The sequence below is a fragment of the Lagopus muta genome, chromosome 3 (assembly GCF_023343835.1).
Source record: "Lagopus muta isolate bLagMut1 chromosome 3, bLagMut1 primary, whole genome shotgun sequence".
NCBI lineage: Eukaryota > Metazoa > Chordata > Aves > Galliformes > Phasianidae > Lagopus > Lagopus muta.
This window is the reverse complement of record NC_064435.1, coordinates 72615116-72627931: the sequence shown is the minus strand read 5'-3', so window position 1 is coordinate 72627931 and position 12816 is coordinate 72615116. Positions and strand designations below refer to the sequence as shown.

General features: G+C 38.1%; 1 long non-coding RNA gene across 1 annotated transcript; it reads right to left on the bottom strand.

The window, feature by feature from the left end:
• Window positions 1-3591: 3591 nt before the first annotated feature.
• LOC125690779 (uncharacterized) lies at window positions 3592-9735 on the bottom strand. Its single transcript, XR_007375790.1, has 3 exons — window positions 9682-9735; window positions 4966-5038; window positions 3592-4375 (listed from the first exon to the last, which is right to left on the bottom strand). It is a non-coding gene; the product is annotated as an uncharacterized LOC125690779 (long non-coding RNA).
• Between the last annotated feature and the right edge of the window lie 3081 nt (window positions 9736-12816).

Genomic DNA, 12816 nt, shown 5'->3' with positions numbered 1-12816 from the left:
CAAATTGCTGCCATTAAGGAGGCCACAAAGTCTACAAACAGTATTTGAACATCAAATCTATAATTCTCATAAAATCACGTACTGCAAATAACTTCTTCTAAGCAAAAATATATAAGAAATAACTGTCTCATAGCAACACCACACATAAATGTCTGAAAATATGTGGAAAAATATTGTAGCTATCAAAGAAAAATTGTCAGGAAACAAGAAGTGCTTGATTTGTAGACATCATACTGTTTTTCTGGTTTGCCGGCCAGCTATGTATTCATGTGATACAGAGAAAATGACATCAATAGCTACCATAAAATTAAATTAGATTGCATATCCTTATTCTGTCCTCTTGTCTTATGTATTCAGTCCTACCTGATGAAAAACAGTATTTCTTTCAGTGACACGAAGTAGAAAACTTCCTTTCTTTCCTTTCCAGAAAACTGGCTACATGAAGTACCATTCACTGACACAAGACCTTGATTTTTGTTCCACCTTCATATGAACAAATATTTAACCACAGTCAGGTATTGGTACATGGGCAAACAAGGTAAATATCTGTTTTGTCTGAGGAAAGAGGAATCAGATCAACTAAAATATACACTCATTTCACCTCCTGCTGGTGAATGTGAATTGATTGAGAGAGGATGATAAGATGGGAGTTGTATTTATTACCAGGAGCAAATGACTCCTTCCAGTTGCAATAAGAACAAAAATTATCCCTGTAGGTCTTAACTCTACCCCTCATTTTCTTCCAATACAGCAGGGTCTGGCTTTGCCCTCATCCTATATACTTTTCATACTTTTATTGGCCACTAAGAGCAGTTGATAAAATAATAGTGAGTGATAGCTGACCTCCGGGCAGGTGAGAAGAATGGTTCTAGTGTTTGCTGTGGCTAAGCAATGGGAAAGGTTGAGCCCTGGAGAGGGAAGGATATTGGAGTCACACATGGATGTCCTGTACACTGAGAATGAGCAGGAAAGCGTAGGAGAGCATAATGGAGAGAAAAGGCAGGCGGCTTAAGATTATAAGAGCAACGTTGCCACTTGCCTTCAGGTTCCTAATGCTTCCCTCAGCTACCCGGTGATTTCCCCCTGCCCTGTTGCCCTCTTGACCCATCCCAGTCTCATCTATTACAAGCAACTTCTTAACACTGCAGTGCAGGAGGTAGATGTCAGTTGTGCACCAGTGTGTGTTTTGCTTGCCATGAGGCAGTTTATGCCAACAAGAAACTAAGAGGAAAGTGCATGAAGCATGCCTCAGCTTCCTGTGAGGCAGAAAATGGAGCCCTGGGTAGGCCCAAGGAAGGTTTGCCTTTAAGCCACATGCACAAACCACAGCGGGAGTGTGAGCAACAGCTCAGGCAGCTGTTGTCAAATGCTGGGCAGAGCTAAGAAGCTCGGTGTTAATGACTTTTGAAAATAATCATGTGAATTCAGAGCTAAACACATGGATAACTTGCACTAGCCATGAGAGCTGTGTTATGGAGTGTCAGACACTGCAGGTATTTTCCAAGTCTCATAGAGGAGAGATGCAGTATTCCCATCTTTGATTATCCCCATCAAATTCAGCATGGAAAGACAAGAATATCTCTGGAGAATGGCACGGGTGTCAGGGAAATATGTTTTTAAATTTTTATTTGGCAACCAAATCTCTGAGACTGGACAGGGTAGCATAAATGGCTGCAGATTTCTGGTAAGAAAGTGGAAACAGAATACTTTCGCTCTCAGAAACAGGAGTGAAAAAGTTATATTTGGAGTGGAGAGGAATGGAGTTTCACAGCAAACACTCTGAGACCTCACATTTGAAGATTCAAAGATGGGTGATGGCTGGTCTGAACAAAGGAAAAATTGTGCTCAGAAATCTCAAAAGGATATAAAGCAGCTTCTCAGTTCATCATGTAATTTCTCCCATCCAATTGATGGCAATATTATGACAATAATTGCATGTCTGTTTGACAACTGTACACTGCCAGTCTTTTTAATGGACCTCTGTGTTTTCAAAATATCCCTAAATGATACAGTTTTTAATGAGCTACACAGCTGCAGGCTTGTTACTAATTTATGATAGAAATAGTGCTATCATGCTTTTCTTGCCTCTTGGTAATATTGTAACATGAGTCTGAGGTAAGCACTTCAAAATAATTACGGTTCCATAATATTTTAAATTGAGATCTGTTCCTTTTCGTCCCATCAAATCCTGGCTTTTGCTTATTTTCAGTTTTGCTGATAAACAAGCAGAACTGCAGTTATGAATAAGGATTTTATTTTTCATTGCAGGTCTGATGTGTATACTTGCAGATAGCTGCAATGCATACAAATTGTGCAGAACGTCAATATTATTAAAAGAAAGTTGTAGAATCACCAAGGCTGGAAAAGGCCTCCAAGATAATCCAGTCCAATCATTCACCTACCACCAAGAGCAGCACCTGGCTTATTTGGTCTTGCTGATCTTCACCCCCATTGGTCTCAGCCCAGCAATCCAGCCTGTCCAGATCTGGTACTCGGAAGGTACCCAGGGGTTAATTGGTCTGACTTTTAAAGATAGATGTAAGGAAGGCATTGAGAATGTCAGTCTTTTCCTTACTCTTAGTGGTCACATTTCCTGCCTCCTGATTTTCATTAGCCCTCCTCTTACTGTTTTTTTATTAAAAAGTTTTGCTTCCTTCTACCACAGTAGCCAGGTTGAGTTCAAGCTGGGCTTTTGCCTTTCTAATTTTCCTAGTAACTTCTTTGTACTGTCCCCAAATTGCCTGTCTCTTCTTCCACAGTAGATACTCTCTTTTTCTCCCAGAGCCTCAGAAGAAGTTCCCTGGTTTCTCCATGCTAGTCTCTTTCCCTGATGTCTCATGTTACAGCACAGGGAGATTGCCTGCTCCTGTGCCTCTGAGACTTCCATCTTGAGGAGTGACCAGCCTTCCTGGACCCCCTTACCCTTCAGGGCTGTCTCCCAACAGACCCTTCCTACCAGTTTCCTGAACAGTTCAAAGTCCACCCTCAGGAAGTCCAAGGTAGCAGTTTTCATAACTTCCCTCCTGACCTCACCAAGATTATAGAACTCTACCATTTCATGGTTGCTCTGCCCAAGACAGCTCCCAATCTCCACAACTCTCAACAGTCCTTCTCTGTTTGTGAACATTAAATTGTGAACTCCAATCCTGTCATAATTCCCCCATACTCATCTTCAACAAGCCTGGTTTTATTCCCTTCCCTCTTCATATCTAGTTTAAAACCCTCTCAACTAGCCCTGCAAACTCCTGGGCTTGGATCCATTTTCCCCCTTTGCAACCCATCAGACTCATCAGCAACCATGATGCCAGATGACGAGTAAACCACCCCATTGTAAATAAATAAATGAATGAATAAATAAATAAAAACTCCTGTGATTGCACCAGCCTCTCAGCCCTATTTTTATGAAATGGGTTTTCCTGGTTTTCTCAGTATTCCTCACTACCACCTGTACGCCTGCTCCACCAACTAACTGCCCCACTGCCCTGAAGTCCCTTTTGATGGCTCTCACGTTTCTCTCAGCAATATCATCGCAGTCAGCCTGAACTATCAGTAAGGGATAATAATCAGAGGGGTGAGCCAGACCAGGAAGTTTTTATTAAAAACATTACTTACAAAGATACAGTTGTCTAATCCTTCCTTATCTTAACATTTGGGAAAATTAATGAATTTAATAAGAAAACAAACACCTTAAATGCTTCTTGTATTCAGATTGCTCATAACACCCAAGTGATTCTAGTTATCCCAGTCACATTAAGACTTTTCTCAAAGGCAAGAAGGTATAAAATATTCTCAGTTGTCTGATTCATTTCTTTCACTGCTGGCAAACTATAAAAGCAATTTTAGAAACCCAGGAATAGGAAATGTTCATAAGCCTTCTCCAGCCATTTTGAGAAGGATTGATGACATACTCTGCCTGAGCTTAAACCCCAGGCCTCGGGACTATTGCCTCTTATCAATTTTCAAGATTGAAAAACAAAAGCAAAATTCCTTTGAGACATAAATTTTTGTAGCAGGCTTCTAAAAATTAACCATTAATGTGTAGCACTTACAAGTGCACTGCTGCTAAATAAAAATTTGGCTTTTGAAGCACAACAGTAACACTTTTATTCCACATTAACATATATAAAACTCCAAGAGTCCTGGCACAGTTTTTCTGAAACTGTAGCTTAACAAAAATTAACAAAAATTAACTGAATTCTGCTGATCTTCCAGCTATTAAACACTTCTTCACTGGACATAGGAGACTGAATACCCTATAATCAAATTTCATAAAGTTTCAGCTGTGATACAGGTTAGTCTATTAAGCATTCTTATGCTGAAGGATGTTGGTATCTTCCAGCAGTACTATCCTTGATCCATTGGCAATTGCAGACTTCTATAAAAATAAATGGCACGTTGGGTAATTGGGAGAAGTAATTAAGCCTTCTTTATAAGAGAGAAGTACTGGAACAAGAGACTTCATTACTCAGTCTCTGGATCACATAAGAAGGCCTGAACAAATGCTGACTAACCCAGAGAAAATAGAGGTTCCTCCTCTATTTTCTATCAGCTATGAGCTGATCTGAATTAAACATTCATCTCCCCCACTCACAGCTCTGGGCCATCTCAGTGCTCTCTGGGGTTATTGTGCTGTGGTCTACCACGTAAATATTTTTCTGAATACTCATTAGCTCAAATTCATTCCACTGAACTATGTTAAGGAAGAACCAAACCAACTAACTGGAGAGTGAGCTAATGAAAAGCAGAGGATAATAATACATTAATCCAGGTTAGCAGCAGCCAAGTAAATTTCACTTCATGCAAGTACTGACACAGAAACACAGATTCAGTGGAGGCTGGAAGGAGTATATGCAGACATCCCGAGATACTGGGCAAATGGAAAAAGATATCTGAACTGTCTAGCAGGAGAGCTTTTGAAGAGAACCAAAACTCTGTGTTCCCTATGAAAACAGAAATTAAGTTTACCTGACTACTGCCCTCAGCTTCTCCACTGGTGACACCCCCTCAATCCTTGTCACCCCACAGTTTGCTTGCTGACCTACAGAAAAATGCACTTCAGTTAGAGGAGCTCTTATTTTATTTCCTCATATTACATTTTGGCTTCTAGAAGTGCATAAATCACATTCTTCATGTGGCTTTACCTTCTTAAAAATACCTATACTTACACATTTGGTAGGACATTTGCCTAACGGTTCCCAAAAAAAGTGTTGCTAAAAGAATTTTACAAGCTTCTATGGAAAGCACAAAGATTAAACATCTTGTCCTACTCTGAATTATTGCTTTCTCTAAAGTAAACATAGCAAATCTTAACAGCCTGCAATGGCTTGCTACAGGAAGTGAAAAAAATATCGACTAAGTAATGCAGAGGGGAATACGTATATAGAAAGGTTACTAAAATATGCAGCCTAATTTTTCTGAAGATATTTAACACTGTCAGCTTTTAAATCAATAGAAAGGGGAAGAAAGCTAAGTAGCTCAAAAAAGGCACTTAATTGGCATGGACTTCGAAGTGCACCTCATGGATGGAGAAAATACATTTTCTGCCTTTGGCAGGGACTGCAAAAGAGAACCAGATATCAAAAAGTCTAATAAAAATATGAAAATACTACAATTTGATGAAAAAAATGACTATCATAGATCAGCAGTCCATTTTGCAAAACCTGGGAATTAAAAATATCTCTTAGCATGTATAACCTTTTAAAAAATATCTGGGGATTCTGAAATGTGCTTATCACTGCAGATCACTGTTAAAGGGCCGAGTTTGTAAATATTTCCTATTTCATTGCTGATAGTTATGCTGAGAATTGTTTCAAAGTTAAGAAAACAAGAATTAGTACAACAGAAGTGGAATTTTATTTTAAATTATAGATGCTCAGAAAATATTTTTTCACAGTTTCATTTGCCTCTTACTTTCTTCAACTGATTTTAAATTCTGAGTAGATGAAGGCTGAGTGAAGTGAGTAAAGGCTGCAGAAAAGTGGCGTGGATTCATCCTTGCCAACACTTTTAGCGTATATTTTGTCACAGGAATGTTGCTTCCTAATCATTTTAGCTGATAATTTTTATGTTGGTGGCAGCCTTTTGTGAATGACCTTGCAATATCATCTATTACAGTACAGACTTTCAGACGAATATAAGCTGAAATTCCTTTTAGTTAAACTAGTAGTGCAATTTTGGCAGTTGCGCCTTTTTGTTAGCCTCTGGGCTTGTCTGCTCCAGTATAAAGATCTGTATTCCTATTTTAATCTGAACTTCTCTACACCAAATCAGTGCTTATTGCATCTAAGAATATGATGACTTTTCATCCCAAATGTGACTATCTCAGTAGAAGCTGGAGTGATTTACCAAAGGCCAGATCTCTTTCTTTGACTGAGGTCAATGTCAGAAATCAGGCTGACCTCAGTTAGAAGGTCAGTAGAACAATGTCCTGGTTTTGAGATCCAAAGGGACTGTTCTAATGCAGCCCAGCCAAAATTACTTCACCAATTGCTCCCATGGAAAGTGCCCCCGCATATGGAGATAAATAACATTCTTTAAAATAATGGCATACAGTGGCCAAGTAAAAGATAATTAGCGTCATGTTTTAAACAGCACACCTCTTTGATGTTTTTGTCCATTATTAGAAAATTAACAAAGGCGTTCAGCATTGTTGAATACATTGCTCTTACACACTGCTTTAACTTATTGATTCAGCTGTGAGCAGGTTTGCATAGGCAGCCCCATGTAACTCAGTAACAAAAAGCAAAACTGCAAGTAGAGTAAAATAAGTCCATTAGTAAAAGGCTTAAGACACTTTAAATAGGCATAAAAGGAACAGTAATCACAAATCCTTTGTTAACTAGAGATCATTTGCAGAGAGACAGATCATTGGCTCACATACAGGTGTGGATGCCTCTGGCTATTTTCTCTATCCTACACGTGAAATCAGTGGGACTTCCAAAATTATTTTGAAAAAAGAAATCCAAGTTGTAGCTTCAAAATTCAGTAAGTTATACAGCAAATTGAATGGTCTAGGTTAATAAACCATCTTTTTATGATTATTTACTAAACATAAAATTCCAAAACAACTTTAATCTGGAGACAGTACTAAGTGTTTCATAGTTGGTCTTAATACTATAGTAAGTACTGGAAGAAAACCGAGCATGATTTTCCTCCATTTCAGTGAGCTCTAAATTCAACAGCAGTCGTGTTATATGCAAACACAGTTGAAATACAGGCCAGAGGCAGATCTCTTGCAAAACCTAGGTGACCATAAGTGAAGAAATACATAAAAACAAAACAACAACAAATAAAAAAACCCCAACACCTATACCAAATTAGCCATGAAAGAGACAAGAAAAACATTACTAAATACAAGTTGTACTGGATGGCAATCAGAACTGCTTTTGCTGCATGCTTTTTAATAAACACTCATTTTGTAAACAAAACAAATGCAACTAGTGCTGACATCGACTTCAGTGCTCATCTTGAGCAGTTCTCATTCTTTGAGTTAATTTTGGAGGCTCCAAAGACTTAAAATGATCAACAAATAATATCACTCACTTCCACATATTTTTGACAAGAAGGAGGTCGGAAAAGTCCTGAGGCTGTAACACAATTTGCCATTTCTCCTCACCCCTTGAGTGACACTATGCTAAAACATGTATAAACTGGTCCTCTGCTAGAACCAGATACACTCAGCTGACTAGAACCAGGAGACACAAAACTACAAATTGCCCAAAGAGGCTGTGGACACCCCATTCCCAGGTTGGCAATCTGGTCTACCTCCAGACCAAACGGATCTGGACGTTGGTGGCCCTGCCTATAGCAGGGGGGTTGGAGCTGTGTGATCCTTGGAGCCCCTTCCAGCCCAAGGCATTCTATGATCCTATGATTCTGCTAAGAATTCTACTTCCATTGCTTCTGAAGACTCTACAGTTCACCTGTCTTTCCCTTGAAATGGCTGCTCAGTAACCCTAAAGCACCTGAACTACCACCGTGATCACTGAGTTTTTCACCTCTCCTGCTGAATTACAGCAAAATTAACACAAAGATTTCATGCAGGGATTAATTTACTCATATGAATATTTCACAGCAGTCTTAAGTATCCTTAACTGTCTCTCCTTTACATACAAGTTTGTATATCTCTAATTTCTTTATTCCCACACCATTTTGGATTTAATCTGTATTTTTTTCAGGAATCTTTCTCTCTTGGATTGAGTGAGAGAAGAAAATAGTAATATATATATCAGCGCAGGTTAACTGCATTTCAGTAATGTTGGGTCCAATTTTGACAAGATTTTACCCCTAAAAATTCTGCAATACTTTCTTTTGATAGAAAAAAGAAAAACATCAATTTTGTCTGCTTAGGTCTTCTATCCCAAGAATCCCAAGACTTTATAAGAACGCAAGAAAAATATTTTGTTTCATAAAGCACAGAACTGAGAGGGGAAGTCATATTTATAGTAGTCGTTAAAATATATCACAAATTGTAATTTGATATTCTCATCTTTTCAATATTTGTCATCATCTTTTTACTACACTTTCCAGAGAATCACCAACTCTATCCATGACAGAAAATAGCAAGAAGCTTCAAGAATAACCTTACAAGAAATCACTTCCAGGGGAACGGGCACCAACCCAAAACCCAGCTGTCTTTACAGATAAAGGAAGCTGAAAGCAGTCATTACTTATACCAGTGTTATTCTTTAAATAATTATACAAAAAGGCACTTAGAATTGAATCAGTTACCAACATGACTTCAGCAACAAAAATGTACATATCAGTGCAGTTTGTCTACAACAAATTTTACAACCATAAAAATGATCACAGGAACGTATTTCTACAGATATGGGGGTATACTTAGGAATAACTCCATATACTGTGATGAAAACTTCTGTACATGTGTATCTTACAACATATTACCTCAACTACTACTTACATACTGTGATAAATTATTTGCTCTCTTATTGAATGAGTGTGACAAACAAAACAATAATTGTAAAATAATGTTCATATTTCTACAACAAAACAACCTTTCAGGACTACAAACAAACAAAAGGAATCAGTATCCTTCCAACACTGTTACAGAATAGTAAGTTCATACAGACTCAATAGATAGATTCAAACAACAGATAAACTCAATTCATGAGCAAGAGCAATCACATCATATTTATTTATAAATTGTCTGTAAAACTGAGTGGGCTCTATATAACCACTGAGTTACTAAAACAAACAGCAAAGTAATCACAGAATATTTAATATGAAAGAAAAAAGGACACAAATTTTTGCTTTTAATATCCACGTCAGACCATCTTGGATGATAAATTTGTTTTCTAGCATGGAAATTTAAGCAGGACAAAATAGTGATAGAGCACATGAACAGCAATATTTCTAACTCTAGGGGAGATGTTAGAAAATACAGCACAAAGAATGTTCACGTATATTGGATTCCAGATTTTTTCATATTTCTTCTCTATTGCTACCACCTACATTGAAGATTCTTGCTTTTTCACACTGTGAAGTAATAAGTAAATAAATAAATTTTTAAAAAGCTAATTTCTTAAAGATGTCAAAACAGCTCTGTACTGGAAGATGAAAGGTTGCCTGTTGTACAACCAATGAATATACAGATGGCACAGTATATCCAGGAGTTTGTCTGATGTAATTATGATACTAGAGTAAGGAAAAGAAAACACTCACCCAATCCTGGGCTTGTGTAATAAACTCCAGTGGAGGGGCTCCCCAAAAGAGACCCTTCCCCACTGGTAGTCAGTTCTTAAATGGGTCTAGAAGGGGTGCAGCCAGGCTCCAGCCCTTCCTGCAGCACAGCTGAATTGCCTTCACCTGTGCTCCCATGGCTGACTCAGTGCTTGCCTCAGGTGATCAATCAGAGATTCAGGCCGTGATTCAGCAGCCCCATACACCTGTAACACCTAATTTTTCGCTTGCCTCTTTCTTGCATCCTTCTATCTTGAGGGTTCAGATCAGCTAGCTTTCAGAGGACTGAGATAAGGAAGTCAATAGATAGAAAGTGCAAGCCAATTCCTTGCTAAAAAGCCAATTCTAGCGCCTAGATTTTTTGTTTTTCCCTTCAGTGATTTTCTTTAATGTTTTCCCAGAGTTCATGGTGCTATGGGAAGGTTTGGTACATTCTATTATCTACTTTTAGGAAATACTAGAAATATTTTGAAAGCTTTATCTACAGCTGGATAGGAAACATTTCTGTTTGCTCTTTCTGCAAAAAAAAAAAAAAATAGCAAATAGAAACAAAAAATAATCTTTGATGATGAAATCAAAACCTGATTATTTTCAGTAAAATCTAAAGTCTTATATAAACCTGATATATAGTTTATATATTAAAAAGCAAGCAAACAAACAAAAAAAATATTTTATCACTTAAAAAAAATGTCATCAATTAATCAGGATTATCATTTGGGATAAACTGCCAAAGATTATTTCTTAGGATTACAAATTTGAGTTCAGCCTTAGTCTCCTTTTGGACAGATACATTTTTGTCAGTGCCTTTATCACCTCTACATGAAATTCTGAAGAGAAGAAATACATAAATCACTCCAAAAGTAATGCCCCCTACTTATTTTTGTGAAAGTTACAACAGATATAAAGAGCACAAGAACACTAACTGATGGAGCAAATTCTCAGCTACTAAATATTATTTTTCAGTATCTTCACAGCCGTTAGACAATTTGCACAAATAAGCTGATCAAAGCACTCTTCATTTTGTGGTGTGACAGCTGAGCATGTCGGTCTGGAACATGGCTTGTCTTTCAAGTCACTGTCACCACTGCTGAAACACACTGCTTGCTGCCTCACAGTGCTCACGTTCACTGTTTGGTATCCATAAGCATTCAGCAAGCATCGATGAATGTCAGTGGGGGCCATTTTTTCTTCATGGAGGAATTCAGTGCCACAACTTTGCTTCATACACACTTCCATGTCAGATGCCATTCTGTCAGACTGCAGCAACATGTAACAGGATATTGATGGGAAGGTTCAACCTCTTCTGCCATACTGCCAACATCCACTGATGGGCTGATATAATAAAGTAGGAAGCATTACTTTCAGAGCAGCCCTCATCTAATTGCATGGAATAAAAGTCACATCAATTCTAGAGCTCTGTTTCTGCATTACAGTCTAATCTATGGTCTGGGGATCCAACCATGAATTCCCATGAGTAACAAAACAAAAGATGCTACACACAAATTTACGTTTCTGATGTTCTTAGAAAAAAAAAAAAAAATCCTTGGAAAATATCCAGTAGTCTACAAATCACAAGAGCTAGAAAGTCACTGACTTCTCTGTAATTGTCTTTTCTTTAAAACAAATATACCTGACAAAGACTTTATCAGCTATTACAACTGAAAATAAAGAAATGGAGAAAATGCAGAGTAAGCCAGATTTTTTTTTTTTTGGTAAACAAACTTGCACCTTTGGATGTACACATAATGTCCTTGTTCCCATTGTATTGAGGCTTGAGCACATGTGTAATAAGCACATCTGCTCTCTTATCTTTCTCAGCAGTCTCCTATTCACCGTTGTGTGGCAGAATAAATCCCTGTCTCAATTTTCACTCTTAACACCACATTCTCTGAAAAGCAGAGTACAGCCAGTCCCTCCTACAGAAGCAGTAATAAACCTACCCTTCCCCCTCTATCTGCAGCCAATCCTTTATGAAAGAAATACTATTAATATTAAAACTGCAAGGAATTAGATCCAAAGCCAAATTAGTTATATAAACATCAGTAGTGGAAAATACAGGAAATTTCATGTTACAAACATCCATAAACAAATATTTCTCTCATTTATGTGAACACAGGTCTTTATTTTTCATCAGCATGGGATGGTGTTTATGATAGAAGACATGACAGACTAGAGATCAGAATCTGACAGAGAAGAGGAAGAACATCCCAATATACTGATTTATCAGACCTAGGAAGAAAGCTTTGAGCTTGGAGTACTGTGTCCAGTTCTCGGCTTCTCAGTTCAAGGTAGATAGGAAACTGCTGGAAAGATTTCAGTAGAGGATCACAGAAATGATGAGGGACCTGGAGCATCTCCTTTATGAGGAAAGGCTGAGAGACCTGGGACTGTTCAGCCTGGGGAAGAGAAGCCTGAGAGGGGATTTTATCAGTACTTATAAGGCCAGACTTTTTTCAGCTTTGCCCAGCAACAAGACAAGGGATAATGGGCACAAACTGTGACACAGAAGTTCCGTAAAAATATGAGAAAGACCTTCAGATTACTGTGAGGGTGACAGAGCACTGGAACGGGCTACCGAGAGAGGTTGTGGAGTCTCCTCTGGAGATACTCCAAACCTGCTTGGACACTTTCCTGTGTAACCTACTGTAGGGAACCAGTTTTAGCAGAGGGTTGGACTTGATGATCTCCAGAGATCTCTTCCAGCCCTTATAATGCTGTGAAAGCGTTTACATTCTCTGTGATCTATGCCATATTACTGTGAAAAACAAATTAATCTTCCATTCCATGTCTAAAAATAAGTAAGAATTCCATGTGCCAAGAGATTTCCCGTTTATAGCTGTGACAACAGATTTCTAGAGGGAAAGGAAAATGAGACAATTACCCCATCTTATTTCAGACTTTTAAGGTGTTAATACATAGAACTTATTTGAATGAGTATATGTGAAACCCAGAAAGAGTTATTAGATTTTGCCTCTGGCCTTACTCCCTTTTATAACCACTAGAAAAGGCCTGCCAAATTGTAATGGGGAAGGAAGCAGCAGATGAGCTATGCTCTGCCTGTACACTGATGGATTCTATCTTCTGAAGCATCTAAGACTTGTAGTTATCTAAAACAGG